General features: G+C 43.3%; 1 protein-coding gene across 2 annotated transcripts in view; it reads left to right on the forward strand.

Moving 5' to 3' along the window:
* The window catches only part of LOC124721168 (plexin-A4), a 996,057-nt gene that overhangs the window by 691,009 nt on the left and 284,948 nt on the right, over nucleotides 1-20,100 (forward strand). The gene's annotated exons all lie outside the window — the stretch shown is intronic.

Here is a 20,100-nt window from a genome sequence, read left to right on the forward strand (position 1 = left end):
ACTCGACCGATTAGTAGCGGCTCCGGTCCAAGAAAACCATCATAACGACCGGCAGAACGGTGTGCTGACCACACGCCCCTCCTATCCGCATCCTCATCTGAGGGTGACACGGCGGTCGGATGGTCCCGATGGGCCACTTGTGGCCTGAAGACGGAGTGTCATAGCTGACTGGAGCAGTCGGTCCGAAGGCACCTCCAGTAGGCGTTCAAAGCAGCCTTCGGGTTGATAACAGCGTTGACTTTTTCATTACGGATGCCGTCAAATTGACTGTGTCACTCTGCTCACGTATGCTTTTACGAACAAGTTAATAAACTCCTTACATGTCGCATCGGCCGCATAATCATCCTTATTGGACACTGTAGAGCGTCTATATTAGGCCTTAGACCAGAGAACACTACACAGACTTCCTTCCATTCGGTCGCTGACGTCCCCAGAAATTGGTAGAGAATTCCTCTAGAAACAAGCTATTTGTTTTATGCACCCATTGTGTATCGGACCGCAGTTATACGATGAGCTACGGGCGAGTTAACTCGGTAATTACTCGTTCGGGACAGGTGTTTTTCCTACATCAGAACTGTGTGTGGGTGTGTGTACAAGGGAGGTAGCGCGTAATATTAACGGAATTAAATTTAGTTCCGCTAATAAACAGCGCCTCTTCTGCTGTCTTGTTTGCAGTGTAATTTAATGTCGTGTAAATGTTCATCAGATAGCATAAGAGGCCATGGATACACTGTGCTTAACAACAGCCGAATGTTTTGTACCTATACTCATCCTTCATAACCGAAAGTACAATGGTGTGCAAAATTTAAGGACGACAGTAACCTTCCCGTGATGTATAACTGCCCAGTAACATAGCTCGATGAAACTTGGACCGTACATAGAAAGAAGTGATGCAGGATACTACAGAACGTAATCGAAATAAATACACAATGAGATGAACAGGAATCACACTTTTATTCAAAGACCGTAATTGCACTGAAGTCACCGCGATTTACACTACTGGCCATTAAAATTGCTACACCACGAAGATGACTTGCTACAGACGCGAAATTTAACAGACAGGAAGAAGATGCTGTGATATGCAAATGATTAGCTTTTCAGAGCATTCACACAAGGTTGGCGCCGGTGGCGACACCTACAACGTGCTGACATGAGGAAAGTTTCCAACCGACTTCTCATACACAAACAGCAATTGACCGGCGTTGCCTGGTGAAACGTTATTGGGATGCCTCGTGGAAGGAGGAGAAATGCGTACCACCACGTTTCCGACTTTGATAAACGTCGGACTGTAGCCTATCGCGATTGCGGTTTATCGTATCGCGACATTGCTGCTCGCGTTGGTCGAGATCCAATGACTGTTAGTAGAATATGGAATCGGTGGGTTCAGGAGGGCAATACGGAACGCCGTGCTGGATCCCAGAGGCCTCGTATCACTAGCAGTCGAGATGAGAGGCATCTTGTCCGCATGGCTGTAACGGATCGTGCAGCCACGTCTCTATCCCTGAGTCAACAGATTGGGACGTTTGCAAGACAACAACCATCTGCAGGAACAGTTCGACGATGTCTGCAGCAGCATGTACTATCAGCTCGGAGACCATGGCTGCGGTTACCCTTGACGCTGCGTCACCGACAAGAGCGCCTGCGATGGTGTACTCAACGACGAACCTGGGTGCACGAATGGCAAAACGTCATTTTTTCGGATGAATCCAGGTTCTGTTTGCAGCATCATGATGGTCGCATCGCGGTGAACGCACATTGGAAGCGTGTATTCGTCATCGCCATACTGGCGTATCACCCGGCGTGATGGTATGGGGTAACGTTGGTTACACGTCTCGGTCACCTCTTGTTCGCATTGACGGCACTTTGAACAGTGGACGTTACATTTCAGATGTGGTACGACCTGTGGCTCTACCCTTCATTCGATCCCTGCGAAACCCTACATTTCAGCAGGATAACGCACGACCGCATGTTGCAGGTCCTGTACGGGCCTTTCTGGATACAGAAAATGTTCGACTGCTGCCCTGGGCAGCACAGTCTCCAGATCTCTCACCAATTGAAAACGTGTGGTCAATGGTGGCCGAGCAACTGGCTCGTCACAATACGCCAGTCTCTACTCTTGATGAACTGTGGTATCGTGTTGAAGCTGCATGGGCAGCTGTACCTGTATACGCCACCCAAGCTCTGTTTGGCTCAATTCCCAGGCGTATCAAGGCCGTTATTACGGCCAGAGGTGGTTGTTTTGGGTACTGATTTCTCAGGATCTGTGCACCCAAATTGCGTAAAAATATAATCACATGTCAGTTCTAGTATAATATATTTGTCCAATGAATACCAGTTTATCATCTGCATTTCTTCTTGGTGTAGCAGTTTTAATGACCAATAATGTATGATAGTCCCCTGGACATTGAAAAACGCGGGACATGGATCTTAGTAGGGAGTGTGATCACCACGGACGGCATTGAATGCTGCGCAACGAGCTCCTATGCTGTTGCTATAGCGCATTCCATTCCTCCACCAGAGCGATTAACAACAGCTGGATGGTCTTTGATGCACGTGAACGTGGTGCATTACGTCTCACCAACGCGTCCCACACGCGGTCGATTGGATGTAAGTCGGGGGAACGGGCTGGCCAGTCCATTCGCCGTATATCCTCTCGTTCCATTGGCCTCCTCCACCTAAGGTGTTCGCTGCGATTGCGCTTTGTCATCCATAAAAATGAAATTGGGGCCGAACGCACCCCTCAAACGACGCAGGAGAGGAGTACAGTGTCACAGTAAGGTTCAGTAGTGTGTGTACCGTGTTAAAGATTTGGAGGTCAGTACGCTCATGCAAGTATTATACTTTCCCACACCATAATACGAGGGTTGTCCACAAAGTAAGTTCCGATCAGTCGCGAAATGGAAACCACAGTGAAAACCAGAAACGTTTTATTTGCAACGGTTAGGTACACCTTCCACCTACTTCTTTACATAGTCGCCGCTCCATCTTCGAGTTTTGTCGTAGTGTTGTATCAACTTTCCAGTATCCTCGTCATAGAAAGCAGCCCCCCATTCTTTCGGCCAGTTATCTGCACTGCTCTGCAGCTCGTTGTCTGTGGAAAAATTTTGTCTTCATAACCAGCGGTTCTTGTGAGCAGAGATGAGACTCAGGGGAAGCCAATTACGGAGCGTATTGTGGGTAATCAAACACTTCTCATCGGAAACGCTGCAGAATCGTCTTCATTGCCCCTGCAGTGTGCGGTCGAGAATTAGCATGAAGAAGGAACTGCTCGACAGTTGTGTTATGTGGGCTGCATGACAGGCGAAATCTCTAACCAGGCCCTCATACTTTGCGGGAGGCTATTCCCTACGCATGCGTACGTGCTCACTGTTCACCCAAAACTGAAAAGAGCGACGCGACACGGACGGGCATACTAGAGGCACTGCCCAACACATCTGTGCAAAGCTTTACCGGATTTTCCCAGTGCTGTCCATTTCGCGACCGATCTGAACTTACTTTCTAGACAACCCTCGTACTTGGACGACCAAAACGATCTTATTCGACAATGTTCCTGGTTGCATTACGCGTCCCCACGTCTCCTCATATGACGGCAGGTCGAGAATCACTACTGAGACTCCTCATTCTAGAAGATTACGCGACCACATTCCTCTTTGGTCCTGCCTCTGTGCTGTTCGCACCATCGCAAACGGTACTGCCAACCAGCGGGTGTCATCGGAAGACAGCGTACAGATCATCGGGCAACGGGACCGCCCCTAAGCAATCCACGTGCCATTGTAAAGCGCGAGACTGGGTGCATTTCATTCCTGTTAAATTTTGTTGAAATTACACCCGCTGTTTGATGTTAGTCCCTTTTTTCCTGTTGCACAATGTAGCGGTCATTTGTTGCTGTAGTTGACAGTGGTTGACCACCTCCTCTCCTGTGATTGACAACGCTCCCCGTGCGCGTGAGCAATACAATACTCCTGAGCAACACTCGTCACACTTCGTGCTTCTTTCAGTTTCCGGATGATTCTTACTGCGAATACAACCAAATGTTGTCTCCTCGCCATTTTTTAACGAAGAACACCACTACAGTGCACCGTAACTGCTAGCTGATTGACACGTATTGCCTTATCCCGTTCCTTCAACTGCCACGTTTTGCAGGGCCAGCCCCGTTTTGCTCTATAGTCCAGCTCACCTCACGCCACGTGACTTTCAGCTTTCTGTGCACGATTGGGAGACCTCTCCCACACTTCGGGTTCATTTCCTCCGAGTAGTTAATATTTTATGTTACTTCATTTATCTCGTCCTTCAGTTTAGCAGAGCAGTGTAGGATGACGTTTAGGGGGGGTACAGAGATGTGCCGGCGGATGAGAGGGAAGGGCTCGAGGCACAGCTGACAGGAACAGCGAGCAGGAAGAGCGTCGGCGCCTTAAGAGGCTGTGAGCGCAGAGGGCCTCAATGCGTTTGACCTCTGGTCGCCGCAGCGGGCGCGCCGCTGCCGCGTCTCGAATAATGCAGCCAGACGACGGGTGGCGAGGCGCCTGTCTCTCACATACAACACGAAGGGGGCCGACGACAAATCCTAATATACACTACGTGATCAAAAGCATCCGGACGCCCCCAAAAAACATACGTTTTTCATATTAGGTGATTTGTGCTGCCATATACTGCCTGGTGCATCCATATCGGCTGATCCCGGTGGAGGTTCGAGTCCTCCCTCGAGCATGGGTGTGTGTGTTTGTCCTTAGGATAATTTAGGTTAAGTAGTGTGTAAGCTTAGGGACTGATCACCTTAGCAGTTAAGTCCCATAAGATTTCACACACATTACATCCATATCAGCGACCTCAGTGGTCATTAAACATCGTGGGAGAGCAGAATGGGGCGCTCCCCGGAACTCACGGACTTCGAAATTGGTCAGGTGATTGGGTATCACTTGTGTCATACACCTGCACGCGAGATTTCCCCACTCCGAAACATCCCTAGGTCCACTGTTTCCGATGTGATAGTGAAATGGAAACGTGAAGGGACACATACAGCACAAAAGCGTACAGGCCGACCTCGTCTGTTGATTGACAGAGACCGCCAACAGTTGAAGAGGGTCATAATGTGTAACAGGCAGACATCTATCCAGACCATCTCACAGGAATTCTAAACTGCATCAGGATCCACTGGAAGTACGAACACAGTTAGGCGGAAGGTGAGAAAACTTAGATTTCATAGTCGAGCGGCTGCTCATAAGCCACACATCACGTCGGTAAATACCAAATGACGCCTCGCTTGGTGTAAGGAGCGTAAACATTAGACGATTGAGAAGTGGAGAAACGTTGTGTGGAGTGACGAATCACGGTACACAATGCGGCGATCCGATGGCAGGGTGTGCGTATGGCGAATGCCCGGTGAACGTCATCTGCCAGCGTGTGTAGTGCCAGCAGTAAAATTCGGAGGCGGTGGTGTTAAGGTGTGGCCGTGTTTTTCGTGGGAAAGGCTTGCCCCCCTTGTTGTTTAGCGTGGCACTGTCACAGCACAGGCCTACTCTGATGTTTTAAGCACCTTCTTGCTTCCCACTGTTGAAGAACAATTCGGGGATGCTGATTGCATCTTTCAACACTATCGAGCACCTGTTCATAATACACGGCCTGTGGCGGAGCGGTTACACGACAATAAATCCCTATAATGAACTTGCCTGCACAGAGTCCTGACCTGAATCCTATAGAATACCTTTAGGATGTTTTGGAACGCCGACTTCGTGCCAGGCCTCACCGACCCACATCAATACCTCTCCTCATTGCAACACTCCCTGAAGAATGGTCTGCCATTCCCCAAGAAACCCTACAGCACCTGACTGAACATATGTCTGCGAGAGTGGAAGCTGTCATCAAGGCTAAGGGTGGGCCATCACCATACTGAATTCCAGCATTACCGATGGAGAGCGCCACGAACTTGTAAGTCATTTTCAGCCAGGTGTTCGGACGTTTTTGATCACATAGTGTATCTTTACCTCATTTGTCGCCGTTTCATTGCTTTTGCTTAAACTGTCGGGGATAATAACTGTCCTCAATAGATGGCAAGTTGTGAATTTTCGTAACAGGCTTACGGTTCTGTTGAATCATTGGCACCGCTTACGCTTTTAACTGGTACGAATCGCGATGCAATGTGTTCAGTAAATACCCTGGAAAGCTACATGCTTTTTGCGAGGACGATGCTAAAAAAGGATATTCAAATATGTTAATGATACACATCATTTCTAGGCACCCAGGGGTGCAGTAGAGTTCCCAGTCGGTTGTATTAATGACACTGTCTTAAGAAAATCTCAGCGTATCGTAAGTAGCATGCACTGAATACGTTTTAAAGTGAATAATAAGGAATCGGCATTGCGAAACGAGAAACACTGAACTGTTTTGCGTGTGACGTCTGCTGTTCGCTTTCTCACAGCACTTGCTGTACTGCAAGCAATGCACTAGCACTAATAAGGTAGACATTACCTGTAACGCTTTAACAAATACAGTTTACTTAGTTTGCAGCTTTCTATTTCACGAGTGTGAATTATACATGAGCGAAGATAAAACGAAATACGTGCATAAACGTGTTACCTACCATTAAAGATGGATGCACTGAACATTCGCATTCCACATTTGCAAGTTTTGAATAATAATTATGCTGCTGATGATAATAATAATAATTATTATAATAATAATAATAATAATCGGACAGCTAACACAATTTATAAGAAATGAAATGTCAGAGAAAGAACGAAAAAGGTTAGGTAAAATCTCTCAACAGGAAGCGATAGAGCAATTAGATGAAAAGAAGCAGAAATTACAAGCATTGGCCAAACGACTTAGAAGATACAAAAAAAGTGAAAATAGAAGGAAACAAAACCAAACATTCAACACAAACCAAAATAAATTTTACCAGACAATAGATAACACACACATTAAAATAGTCAATCCACCAAACATAACAGACATGGAACACTTCTGGAGCAACATACGGTCAAACCCGGTACAACATAACAGGCATGCACGGTGGATACAAGCAGAAACAGACACATAAAAGATGATACCACAAATGCCTGGAGTGATAATTTTGCAACGTGGAAGTCATCCAAGCAATTAATTCTACTCACAATTGAAAAGCCCCTGGAAAAGATAAAATAGCAAATTTCTGGCTGAAGAAGCTCACCTCAACACATTCACATCTAACTAAATTATTTAACAGTTACATTGCAGACCCATACACATTCCCTGATACACTTACACAAGGAATAACTTATCTGAAACCTAAAGATCAAGCAGACACAGCAAGCCCAGCTAAATATCGCCCCATAACGAGCCTACCAGCAATGTACAAAATATTAACTTCAGTAATTACACAGAAATTAATGACACATACAACACAGAACAAAATTATAAATGAAGAACAAAAAGCTGTTGCAAAGGAGCACGAGGATGTAAAGAGCAACTGATAATAGATGCAGAGGTGACATATTAAGCTAAAACTAAACAAAGGTCGCTACACTACGCATACATTGATTACCAAAAAGCTTTTGATAGTGTACCCCACTCATGGTTACTACAAATATTGGAAATATACAAAGTAGATCCTAAATTGTTACAGTTCCTAAACATAGTAATGAAAAATTGGAAAACCACACTTAATATCCAAACAAATTCAAATAATATCACATCACAGCAAATACAGATTAAACGTGGAATATACCAAGGAGACTCATTAAGTCCTTTCTGGTTCTGCCTTGCTCTGAACCCACTATCCAACATGCTAAATAATACAAATTATGGATACAATATTACTGGAACATACCCACACAAAATCACACATTTGCTATACATGGATGATCTAAAACTACTGGCAGCAACAAATCAACAACTCAACCAATTACTAAAGATAACAGAAGTATTCAGCAATGATATAAATATGGTTTTTGGAACAGACAAATGTAAGAAAAATAGCATAGTCAAGGGAAAACACACTAAACAAGAAGATTACATATTGGATAACCACAGTGACTGCATAGAAGCGATGGAAAAAAACAGATGCCTATAAATATCTAGGATACAGACAAAAAATAGGAATAGATAATACAAATATTAAAGAAGAACTAAAAGAAAAATACAGACAAAGACTAACAAAAATACTGAAAACAGAACTGACAGCAAGAAACAAGACAAAAGCTATAAATACTTATGGTTTATAATTTATATAAAAAACAGCTACCAGCCACATGTATGGTTTAAAAAGGTTTATTATCTTCAGATCATGACCGGTTTCGGATTTTTCTTTACAAATCCATCTTCAGATGGCAGATTACAAGCATTCTTAGTTGGACCTAGTACCAATATTGACCTACTCATTTGGAGTAGTGAAATGGAGTAACACAGACCTAGAAGCACTCAATACACTTACACGATCACAATGCCACAAATATAGAATACATCATATACATTCAGCAGCTGAAAGATTCACATTAAGCAGAAAGGAAGGAAGAAGGGGATTTATCGACATAAAAAACCTACATTATGGACAGGTAGACAATTTAAGAAAATTCTTTCTAGAACGAGCAGAAACTAGCAAAATACACAAAGCAATCACTCATATAAATACATCGGCTACACCACGCAATTTCATAACCACTTCTACTACCCTTTAGATCACATAACATCAGCAGATACGAAGAAAGTAAATTGGAAAAAGAAAACACTACATGGCAAGCACCCGTATCGTCTAACACAGCCACACATCAATCAAGACGCATCCAACACATGGCTAAGAAAAGGCAATATATACAGTGAGACGGAAGGATTCATGATTGCGATACAGGATCAAACAATAAACACCAGATATTACAGCAAGCATATTATTAAAGATCCCAATACCACAACAGATAAATGCAGACTTTGCAAACAACAAATAGAAACAGTAGATCACATCACAAGTGGATGTACAATACTAGCAAATACAGAATACCCCAGAAGACATGACACTGTAGCAAAAATAATACATCAACAGCTTGCCTTACAACATAAACTTATAAAACAACATGTTCCCACATACAAGTATGCACCACAAAATGTACTGGAGAATGATGAATACAAATTATACTGGAACAGAACCATTATAACAGATACAACAACACCACATAACAAACCTGACATCATACTCACCAATAAAAAGAAGAAATTAACACAACTAATCGAAATATCCATACCCAATACAACAAATATACAAAAGAAAACAGGAGAAAAAATTGAAAAATACATCCAACTGGCTGAGGAAGTCAAGGACATGTGGCATCAGGATAAAGTTGACATTATACCAATTGTACTATCAACTACAGGAGTCATACCACACAATATCCACCAGTACATCAATGCAATACAGCTGCATCCAAACTTATATATACAACTACAGAAACCCGTAATTATTGATACATGTTCAATGACCCGAAAGTTCCTAAATGCAATGTAACATATACCGTACAGTTAAAAGGAAGTCACGCTTGATGAAGGTCCGCGTCACTTTCCATTTTTAACCAGATCTAAGGTCTGAGAAAGAAAAGATAATAATAATCAGCTTCTTATACAGCCGAAACCTTGTTCCTGAGTGACTCTAAAGGTCTCGCCAAAGCAATGGAAAAGAGAGAGCGCAAAATCATAAGACGGAAAATGGAATACCTTTACGAGAACAGCACTCATAAAAAGAGCCAACAAATCAGTTTTCAGTCAAGTAGAAAAACTCGCAGAAACTATCTACAAAACCCGGGCGGAATCATGTCACCTCAAACGAATGGACACACACAGGATGACCAAGTAGATATTCAACTTAAACCAAAAAACCGCAATGCTTGGTTTACAAGCAGCAAAGAGCAGCCTCAAAAATAGTGGCACCACGTGCATATAAGCGAACGTCTGTGGTCTTGGATGCAAGGGGAGAAGGGAATGAAAGAATAGGAATTAGAAAGAAACTGCTGTGAAATAAAAAGAGCAGTAACCAAAATAAAAGCAGTCTGTTCGAAAGTGCATATTTTTGCGTTTCTGTAGAATTAAATTTGTTCTGCTGGGTAACATTCAGTATCGTGGCGAAATTGAAATTCCTACATTAGCCGCAATCGGGCACTTAAATAAATTCATTGGCGACAGTGAAAATTTGTACTGACCTGGACTCGAACCTGCATTTCCCGCTTTACGCAAATGGTGGCCTTAACAGCTTCGGCTATCAGAGCACGTTTCCCGTCCGGCCCAAAGTTCCAATTTGTCGCGCACTACATAAAATTGGAAATTTGTGGTAAGGACTTTGGGACCAAACTGCTAACGTCATCGGTCCCTAGGCTTACACACTACTTAATCTAACTTACACTAAGGACAACATACACACACCCATGCCCGAGAGAGGACTCGAACCTCCGACGGGGGGATCCCCGCGGACCGTGACAAGGCGCCGTAGACCACGTGGCTACCACCCGCGCGGCGCGCACTACGTACCTAGCGTGAGTAGCCCGTTATGCATATTGCTCTAAGCCTCACGCTTATTCCAGCGAGAGGTCGGACGAAGAATGCATCTGTACTGAGTGATCCTGTCGAGGCGCATATGTTTATAAGAGTGGTGTCTTCTTTCGGACATATTCGTTCGCACATAAAAACAAAATCTGTACCCTGTTGTCCCACGGCGAGTTTTGTCACATGCTTGGAACGTTCTTAGCTCTGCCGTCGAAAAGGTAGTTGAATTCTTGCTGCTCAAGCTAGTACCACGCTTCAACACCGGCCATTCTAGGGTCATCCATTGTGTCAATAGGGTTCCTTCTCCTTCGGTTTTCAACTGGTCCCAAGCATGTTTGGTCATGCTCATGTCAACAGACACCACAGATGTTTCCATTCGGTTGCTTGCTGCCTATCGGAGGAAGGTTCTCAGGAGGTAGACGCGGTACTCTCATGCACTATCTCCTTGAAAGACGAATCCATTGCTGAAATGTTGCCCGAAAGACTGGATATTGAGCTGGAGGATCTCTTTCCGATACTGAACAACCCTAAAATTACCCTCGATGGCGATGAGAAAACATGCTGAACTCGTGAGACCTTATACCTGAGACGTACATTTGTCCAGGCCCCTTCCATACTCCTTTGCGACGATCATCGGGCGATATAAAATCCGTGCATTCGTCTGTGAAGAGAGCCCTGTGCCTCTGATACAGATTCCATGCCAGGTGTTCCTTTGCCCACATTATTCCTGCACCACGGCGCTGACGGGGAGGTTTGTACCATAATGTGACCACCATCTGTCACGGTACGCAGCTATACACACAGAGGGCGCCAAACGCCAGGCAATATCTAATAGCTTGGTGCCACAAAGTTATGATCAGTCGTGACATAGATAGCGCACATAACACAACTCACAAATAATTCGCTCTATGCGTCAATAGAATGTCAAACGCCACAGAGGGTGGTGAGATGAGGGTCTACTTGCTGCATCCGCCAAATAGTTAGGAGATAAAACATTCTTCCACCGATCGCGGATCAAAGCGACCGCACAGCTGAACTCTGCCAGTTCTCGCAGTTCGACAGTTGTCTCACATCAGTAGTTGTGCAGAATACCAGTTATCTACAGTTGTCGCAGTTATAACCCTGTCGCTATCAACGCACGATTATCGGAGAGTCAATACCGAGTGTCTAAAGCATTTAACTGTACTTCAGTCTGAAGTATAAATTCTCCAACAGCAGTCCAGACGGATAAGCTATTAGGTTAGTTAACCAACGTTCACTGAGTTAAGTTACAGAAGGTTCAGAACCTTTACTAAAGTGGACGTCTGTTCATCACACTAAGATCAGCGTTTGTGTACTTACTCTTTTAACAAATAATGGTTCATTATTATTCAGTGTGTTGCTAACCTTCTACATCTACATCGATACTCTGCAGATCACATTTAAATGTCTGGCAGAGGATTCATCGACCCACCTTCACAATTCTCTATTACTCCAATCTGGTACAGCGCGCGGAAAGAACGAACACATATCTCTTTCCGTACGAGCTCTGATTTCCCTTATTTTATCATGGAGATTGTTTCTCCCTGTGTAGATCGGCGTCAGCAAAATAGTTCATACTAGTTCATAATGGTTCAAATGGCTCTGAGCAGTATGGGACTTAAGTTCTCAGGTCATCAGTCCCCTAGAACTTAGAACTACTTCAACCTAACTAACCTACGGACATTACACACATCCGTGCCCGAGGCAGGATTGGAACCTGCGAGCGTAGCGGTCGCGCGGTTCCAGACTGTAGCGCCTAGAACCGCTCGACCACTCCGGCCGGGAACAAAATAGTTTCGCATTCGGAGGAGAAAGGTGGTGATTGGAATTTCGTGAGAAGATTGTTGCGCAACGAAAAACGCCTTTGTTTTAATGATGTCCATCCGAAGTACTGTATCATTTCAGTGACACACTCTCACCTATTTCGCGATAATACAAAACGTGCTGTCCTCCTTTGTATTTTAGTTTATGATCGCCCTGCGATAAATCTAGCTGCAGGCGTGCAAGCACACCACCTAAATACTGCAACTACTTCTGTGGTAGGGGATTCCCTTCCTGCTACCTTTTATGTTGGGCGCCAAAACTGGTTGGTGAATCCAACATACTGCAGTTCCTTAATGGACGCCTAGAGGCAAAAGTGATCTTACGGAGACGATGGTGTATTGTATTAGTCGATACAACTCACCCAGTTGCCTCCAAGAAAGCAGCTAGCTTTTGCTGGGGATACATGCGAGTCACAATTTCTAGGTAGCGATCAACTGGTGGTGTTGAACGAAGACTACTACTACCATGGCGATCGTGAATGTTTTGCGTCTCACGATAGCGAATGAATGTAGGAATGACATCACTCTGGCGAATGCTGGTTCAACGCGCAACTTCCTGTGCTAACAACCCCTTTGGCCGTAAAGGGACAATCTTCGCATGGTCTGCGTTTGAAGCGGCCCTTCGAGGCATGTTCCCAAACTGATCAGTGTACACAAGTCGCATTGTTCCGTTCACGATTGGAGACACGTTCCGCTCTACTGAATTACATTGAGAATAAAGATTTACATTCTCAATTACACAGGTACTGTGCGTAACCATTTTCTATGGTGAAAATAGTGTTTGGAAAGAAATACCCGGTAAAAAACTATATAAAGTGAGGAGGATGATTAACAAATTCGTTAGAGTAGTTTATAAAATTCCATTAGGTAAACGTTGGTATGAAGCTCAAGAAAGAAATAATGAAACCAAAGTACGAGGCACTCATGTGTTCTAAAATTCAGTATTGTTGATGGCAAAGAATTCGGTAACTATTACACCGTAGGGCTTCATTTCACTGCTACTTCGTTGTTTAATGTCAGGCGTAGGCTTTCACCTCATCGTATAGCGTAACTCGCTGTGCGCTAACACTAGCCTGCTCGAGTGCAGTTTCTGGGCTGCTTCCTACGCACGTTCAGGCAAATGCTGTGTTGGTCCTCGAATTTCGCCTCATAGAATACGATACACAAACAGTTAAAATAATGATAACACACATGCGAAGTTTACTCGATTCACAGACAGAGAGCGCACTCGACGTCCCTCCCTCACGTTACGTTGACGACTGACGTCAGGAAGCGCATCAGGCCACAAAGTTGAACGATTAAATTAAATTTACCTAATCCTGAAAAAGCGGGGGCCCGTACTATCCGGGATAATAGCTGGGAAAAAGAGAAAGAGAGAGAATCATATTGGTAAACTCATCAATAATTTGTGGTCAACGGTGAATGGAATCAGTTTTTGTTGGACCTGAAGCACGAGGCAGAGATGTCGCTAGGTTTTTGGGTCAATTTATCGGATAAGTGACGGACTTTCTATTTCACCTTAAAGATCAGAGCTCTGGAAAAGTTTCTCGCGAAGAAAATAGTTATGCAGACAAGAGCAGCCTCGTGGTTTTTAGGATTAGATTTTTTGTATAGAAAAGAGCACCTTCGTGGTGATATAGGTCTGGTTGCAGACTGTAATCGCAATGCGAGAAGCATAATGCTGTGGTGTAAAACGCTTTAACACGCACCTGTGTCTACTTGTTACTGTACAAAACTCTTTGTCAAAGACCAAGCCAGAAATAATTATGTAAGTGTGCAGGCGTTCGTGGCCGTTGTCACTGAAGTTAAAATCTTCTGGGTTGTTAGGCCGCGTCATATTTTCTTCTAAAACAATCGACGTTTCGACCCCTCTGCTGGGATATTCTTCAGGATGTTTCTGTGCTCTAGCAGTAGTGGGCACCGAAACATCCTCAAGAAGATCCGCAGCAGAGGGGTCGAAACCTCATATTATTTTAGAAGGAAATATGACGCGGCCTAACAACCCATAAGATTTTAATTTCAGGAGGAATTACTCCATGCAGCGCACCATTTCTTCCGCTGCCCATCTCCCACTCCCTCCTCTCTCTCTCTCTCTCTCTCTCTCTCTCTCTTTCTGCAACGCCACACACTCTCTCTCACACACTCATATCCTTTCCGACGCGACCGACAAGGAATGCGGCTGGTAATACAGAAAGCCGGTTTCACCCCAGACGCACCTGAGTCACACGCTGAATGCAATAATTCCGTTATAATCCTGCTGCAGAGATTTTCATCTCGGAAAGGGCGTATGCCGGACCTAATCTACTGTCATGGCGGCTGCTTGTACACGTCTCCTTGGTGGTACAGGACAGGTGTCACAAGGGTTCCCAGGAGAATACGTTTGTACTTGATTCTTACGCACATAGAATTACTTTTAGGGAAATTCTGGTCGAGAGGCACGAAAAACGGGTGAAATTGGTTTTTTTCATACAAATGTTTTTATTAAAAAGGGAGTTTCACCTCTTTCTTATGCAGACATTCGCGTATAAAAATTTTGTTTTGAGTCTCCTAACAAAAATGGCGGCTGCAGTTCTAATGAAAGTATGCGCCTCGCGGCGCGTCCTGGTTTTCGCGAAGCGTCGTACCGACTCGTGTCTATTTCTGAACCCCATAAAAATAGAAAATTCTTAAATTAGAATGGATTTAGGTGGCCATCTCGATGGGGTTTTGAAAAATACCTCGAAAAAACGGCAGCTGTTTGAAAAACGTGTCAGTTTCTTGGAATTTTTTTCTAGGTTCAAATGTTTAAATAAATATATAAAATAGATATAAAAATAGCTCTAACTAAGGCCCCTAAATTTAATTATCTATCATTTAACAAAAAATCAAATGAATCGGTTAATCTATGGAGGCTCTAGAGCGTTTCACGCGTTGAAAAATGTTGTTCCGAGAAAAACATGTTTCAAATATGTAGTAACAAAAACACTTTGTTTCAAAACTTAGGGTTAATCTGCGATTCCTGCACCATAGAGGCATCTATCGTCTACCTCAGTCATGCTGTGGTTCTGAATTTGGTGTGTGTTTTTTCACTCCGGTCTCTTTTAGCAAACTGAGAAATTCCTCGCTCAGCGGCGGCCACTCGTTTCCTGTCGGGTAACTTTTCGAAGTTTATACTTCTCGTCCCTGTAACGATTCCTAACACGTTCATGGTCTTCAGAATAGATTAATAACCTTCATTGAATATACCTGCAGCTATATATGCTGCTATTTCAACAGTTTTTTGCCCCACAATGAAGATATTTCTGTACCGGTTTCCAAACGTACGCGTTGAAGCTCTCATCATTTTGCGTATTGGGACCGGTGCATTTTTTAAGCAATTCTTCAGTGGAAAGAAATTCCTATACTGGTCGAATCTTTTCTTGAACCAATTCATCGAGCGCCTGCAGCTGCCCATATTTCTGTCGGCGTACAGTTCCATTCAACAGGCGGTAACTTCTGAAATACTTTCACAATCAAAAAAATCCTTTTTCAGCCATAGTCTGTATACTTCAGGGATGAAAATTATGCAAAAAGAAAATCCAATTTCCATCGATCTCGATCAAAACCTGATCTTAAAGCGTACGAAGGATGGTAGAAATTTAGTTCTGTGCCATCCCAAAATTCAAATGGATTGAGATGATCAGCACATGACGTGGAAGTCTTCTTGACCAGCTAACGTACCTTGTGTCTTGGAGTGATGATTGAAGAAGGGATGTTGGTTTGTTGCTAATAACGAGCCAGCTCATTCACGTAAGTCTACTCAAGCGACTGACCAATCGGTGCCGACCTGTGGTACATACTAATATTGCAAAAAGTAGAGTAATGTGTATTCCCTACAGTGTAATCTATGCGAATAACTGCATGAATTTCGCCATCGTGAGCAGTGACTTCATTTGTTAGTCTCTCCTTACACTTAATATTGCATGCGTTCGACTCCATTGCAGATAGAATAATGTGAAAATGAATGAAGTGGAATTTAGAAGAATTGAAAATGCTCTAATTCAAAGACAGATAGTGTCCAGAATCATAAACTTTTCTTCATCAATATTATTTTATGAGCAATATCTCCCACTGTATGAAAGTACTCATAAAAACAGTTCTTCAAATGCTGACATACTACATTCCTGTATGTGGTTTCTAATAGCACTTTTTTCAAATCTCAGTGTCTGTTAATGTAAAAAAATGAAATTTCTTATCTTCTCTCTTACAGCCAAAACTATAAAATCAGAGGCTGCTTGTGGGGTTTAACTAGGCATAAAAATTTGTAACACGTACGTTTTTATCAAAATTCATATCAAGTTCTGTACCTTCTTTTCTAACACATTTTAATAAACAAAATATTGCTCACAGTACCAGTGGAAATGTGACAGCTACGCTCCTACATTCATAGTCACAAATGACAGATATTTCCAAACACACTGCAGAGGCTACACAGAAAAATTCATATTTCAGATAGTCCTGTAATGACTTCTGCAGCCAACACGAGGATGCGCATAATCGAAACAACATGATCATTCACAGTATTTGAATCCACACTTTACAAAATCAGTCCAAAATGCTCTTTTTTGACATTTAGAAAAGAAACTTAAGTGCACTGTACAAAGAAACTGATACTCAGTGAGACCACATGTCAATTAATTAAAACAGTGTACATATGGATACAATAGTTCCAACAATGTGTGAATTTTGTGGATAAATACATAATGTGTTTATGATAAATGATGGTGGTGGCGGTGGTGGTGGCAATGGCCAAAAAGTTGCACCATAGCAGTTGACACTTCCATAGACTGCAACAAGATAGCTACAAACACATGGTACAGACCAGCACTTGTATAGAAAATCACAAGATCTTGTTTTAAGCATTAGCAATACATCAAAAGCCTTCTTGATGCTAGCGAGTTTCCATTTTCGCCTGGAGGATTTCAAGTTGCCTTTTCGCTTCACACTGTGGAAAGTTGTCGAGTGAAACGGAAATAATATCCGGTGTTCGTCGAGGAAGTGTTATAGGCCCTCTATTGTTCCTGATCTATATTAACGACATAGGAGACAATCTCAGGAGCCGTCTTGTAACGTCATCAGATGACAAAAACGAAGTGCTGTGCGGTGTGGGATCCACATCAGATGGGACTGACGGCTGACATCGAAAAAGTACAAAGAAGGGCAGCTCGTTTTGTATTATTGCGAAGTAGGAGAGAGAGTGCTACAGATATGATACGTGAACTGAAGTGGCAAGCATTAAAACAAAGGCGCTTTTCGTTGCGACGGGATCTTCTCATGAAATTTCAATCATCAGTTTTCTCCTCCGATTACGAAAACATTATGTTGGCACCCACCTGCATAGGGAGAAATGATCATCACGATAAAATAAGAGAAATCAGGGCTCGCACAGAAAAATTTAAGTGTTCGTTTTTCCTGCGCGTCGTTAGAGAGTGGAACGGTAGACAGACAGCTTGAAAGTGGTTCATTGAATACTCTGCCAGGCACTTTATTATGAATAGCGGAGTAATTACGTAGATTTAGATGGAGATAAACTCCTTTTAAATATTTTTGACATACCACCAACAGTGGAGTCACCAATCAGGGTGATACACCATTGCACTTTTAGCAAGGAAAGCACGAAACGTCAGTGGATTCGGGAACCCTTGCTGAAGTGTAAATTTAGTGATTTCATTGCAAAATCGGAGTAAGTGAATGCGAACATTGCTAGTAATTCTGTAGTTGCGCAGCGGTAGTATGGAAAAACGCCTAGGATTGGAATTGTGACTGCCCATCTTTCCGTTTCATAGCATCACGCAAGCAATAAATTTGAATTTTCTGATTTTCCAGATTCCTTCATGCAGCAGACGGAAATCACTTAATTCGCTCACGTAAAAGAAGTCAGATCCGTGATACCTACCCACATCTCGACAGAAGAGCAATTTGTATTTCACTCCTTTTCTGTTTCATTCCTCGTGACAGTGATACGGTTTGTGAAATCCTGAATTCGAACAGTGCCAACATTTAATGTAAATGCACGGAGCTGTAAAACGTAAAAGCACACGAGTATTCTGAAACGCTATAAGCGTAAACAAACTAAATATATCAGACAAGCGGACTGAAAATGTAACTAGATTGCCGAATCACGGAGCGGGCGCAGTCTAGGCTAATAGCATTGATATTTGCGTCATGTCATTTGACACCTGCGAGCACGGTAATTTCGTTTCTCGCTCAGAAATAAGTTTGTTACGCACGTCGCAGATACGATTGCACGTGCACATGCTGCAGTTCGCAACTGAGCTCTGATACGGACGGAAAAGGAACGACCAGTTGTCGAACAAGCTTAGCTACACAACGTTTAGCTCTGTGACCTTGGATACTCGTTTTATTTATGCAGTCTGACGAAGTTAACTCCTTTGCCGCATTTGTTTTTATTTCCGTCCACTTTCTTGTCGTATATGTTGCACGAAACTGGTTTTTAAGAACTTGCTACTGTTGGCTAACACCGGCAGTTCTTCCCAACTATCTCTTCCCCTCCTCCCTTCTTACTAACTCCTCAAACATGTTACGAGACTCTGACGAAACATTTTTAATGAGATTTCTTTTTTTCGCTGTTAAATATTTTCTTTTCTACTTCATATATAATCCGAGCTGTGTGTTATTCGCGTCGGGTAGTTAGAAACTCCAGCCATGAAAACTGTTCCGCCAGTATTGTAAATGGACTTCCTGGAAGGCAACCGAGAACAAAAAGTCATGACCGAGTACTGTCGGATTTTTGAAGTCGAAAAGAAGCAGAAAGAACTGTGGATCGGCACGAATAATCTGTAGAACGAGTTACGCCGCATGCGGGAACGTATGACCTAACAAAATAAGTTATGTTACGTGAATAAATGTTTTGAATTTTACTTGTTGAATTCCCCATTACCACTAAAGATTGGGCACGTTTTCCGGAACCGTCACACTTATAAACTCATGAGACATCGTACTATGACTACCTTGTTAATAGCGTGTTGGATAACTTTTGGAATGTAACAGTTATGCGTGGTATGTAGGATTCCGGAGATATGTGGAACCAGGTGTCTATGTATAGATCACACAATTCTCGTAAATTACGGGCCGGCATTTCGTAGGCGTAGAGCTGGCACCTGATAGCGTCTCAGATGTGTTCCATCGGGTTCAGGCAAGACGAATTTTGGGGCCAAGACATCAACGTGAGTTCAGTATGTTGCTCCTCAAATCACTACAGCACGATTCTGGTCTTGTTACTCGGACAGTTGTCTTAATTGTGCTCAATGCAATCGTAATAATCCATGCCGTTGGTTCAAAATGGGAATACGTATGGGTTGTCTGCTGCGGAGCCCATGTTCATCAACGTACCTGATCGGTCTACTCTGAAGCGTGCCAGCATTTTACTCTGACGCCAAATGTTCCGCAGATCGCTGTATGTCCTGCTACACAGAGCAGGTAAAGACATGTCCTCCACTTCGTGTGAAGAAGTGTTGACGTTCAACACCTTATCGCCTACTCGTAGTCTCTCCGTCCATCAACGACTTTCAATACATGCGCATCACAGTAGCATGCGGAGATGGTCATTCCCAGGAGTCGGGCAATAATTATCTGCCCTTTCGTCAAAGTTGCTCATGTCAGTGGATTTCCTCGGTTGGACCCATATCGTTGCTACAGTGATACACCATTCGTCTCTGTTCCTATTATGGTCATAAACAACCTGAAAAGAAGGTGCCTGACAGATTAAAGCTGTGTGCCG

This window comes from Schistocerca piceifrons, chromosome X (assembly GCF_021461385.2).
Source record: "Schistocerca piceifrons isolate TAMUIC-IGC-003096 chromosome X, iqSchPice1.1, whole genome shotgun sequence".
In the NCBI taxonomy this organism is placed as follows: Eukaryota; Metazoa; Arthropoda; class Insecta; order Orthoptera; family Acrididae; genus Schistocerca; species Schistocerca piceifrons.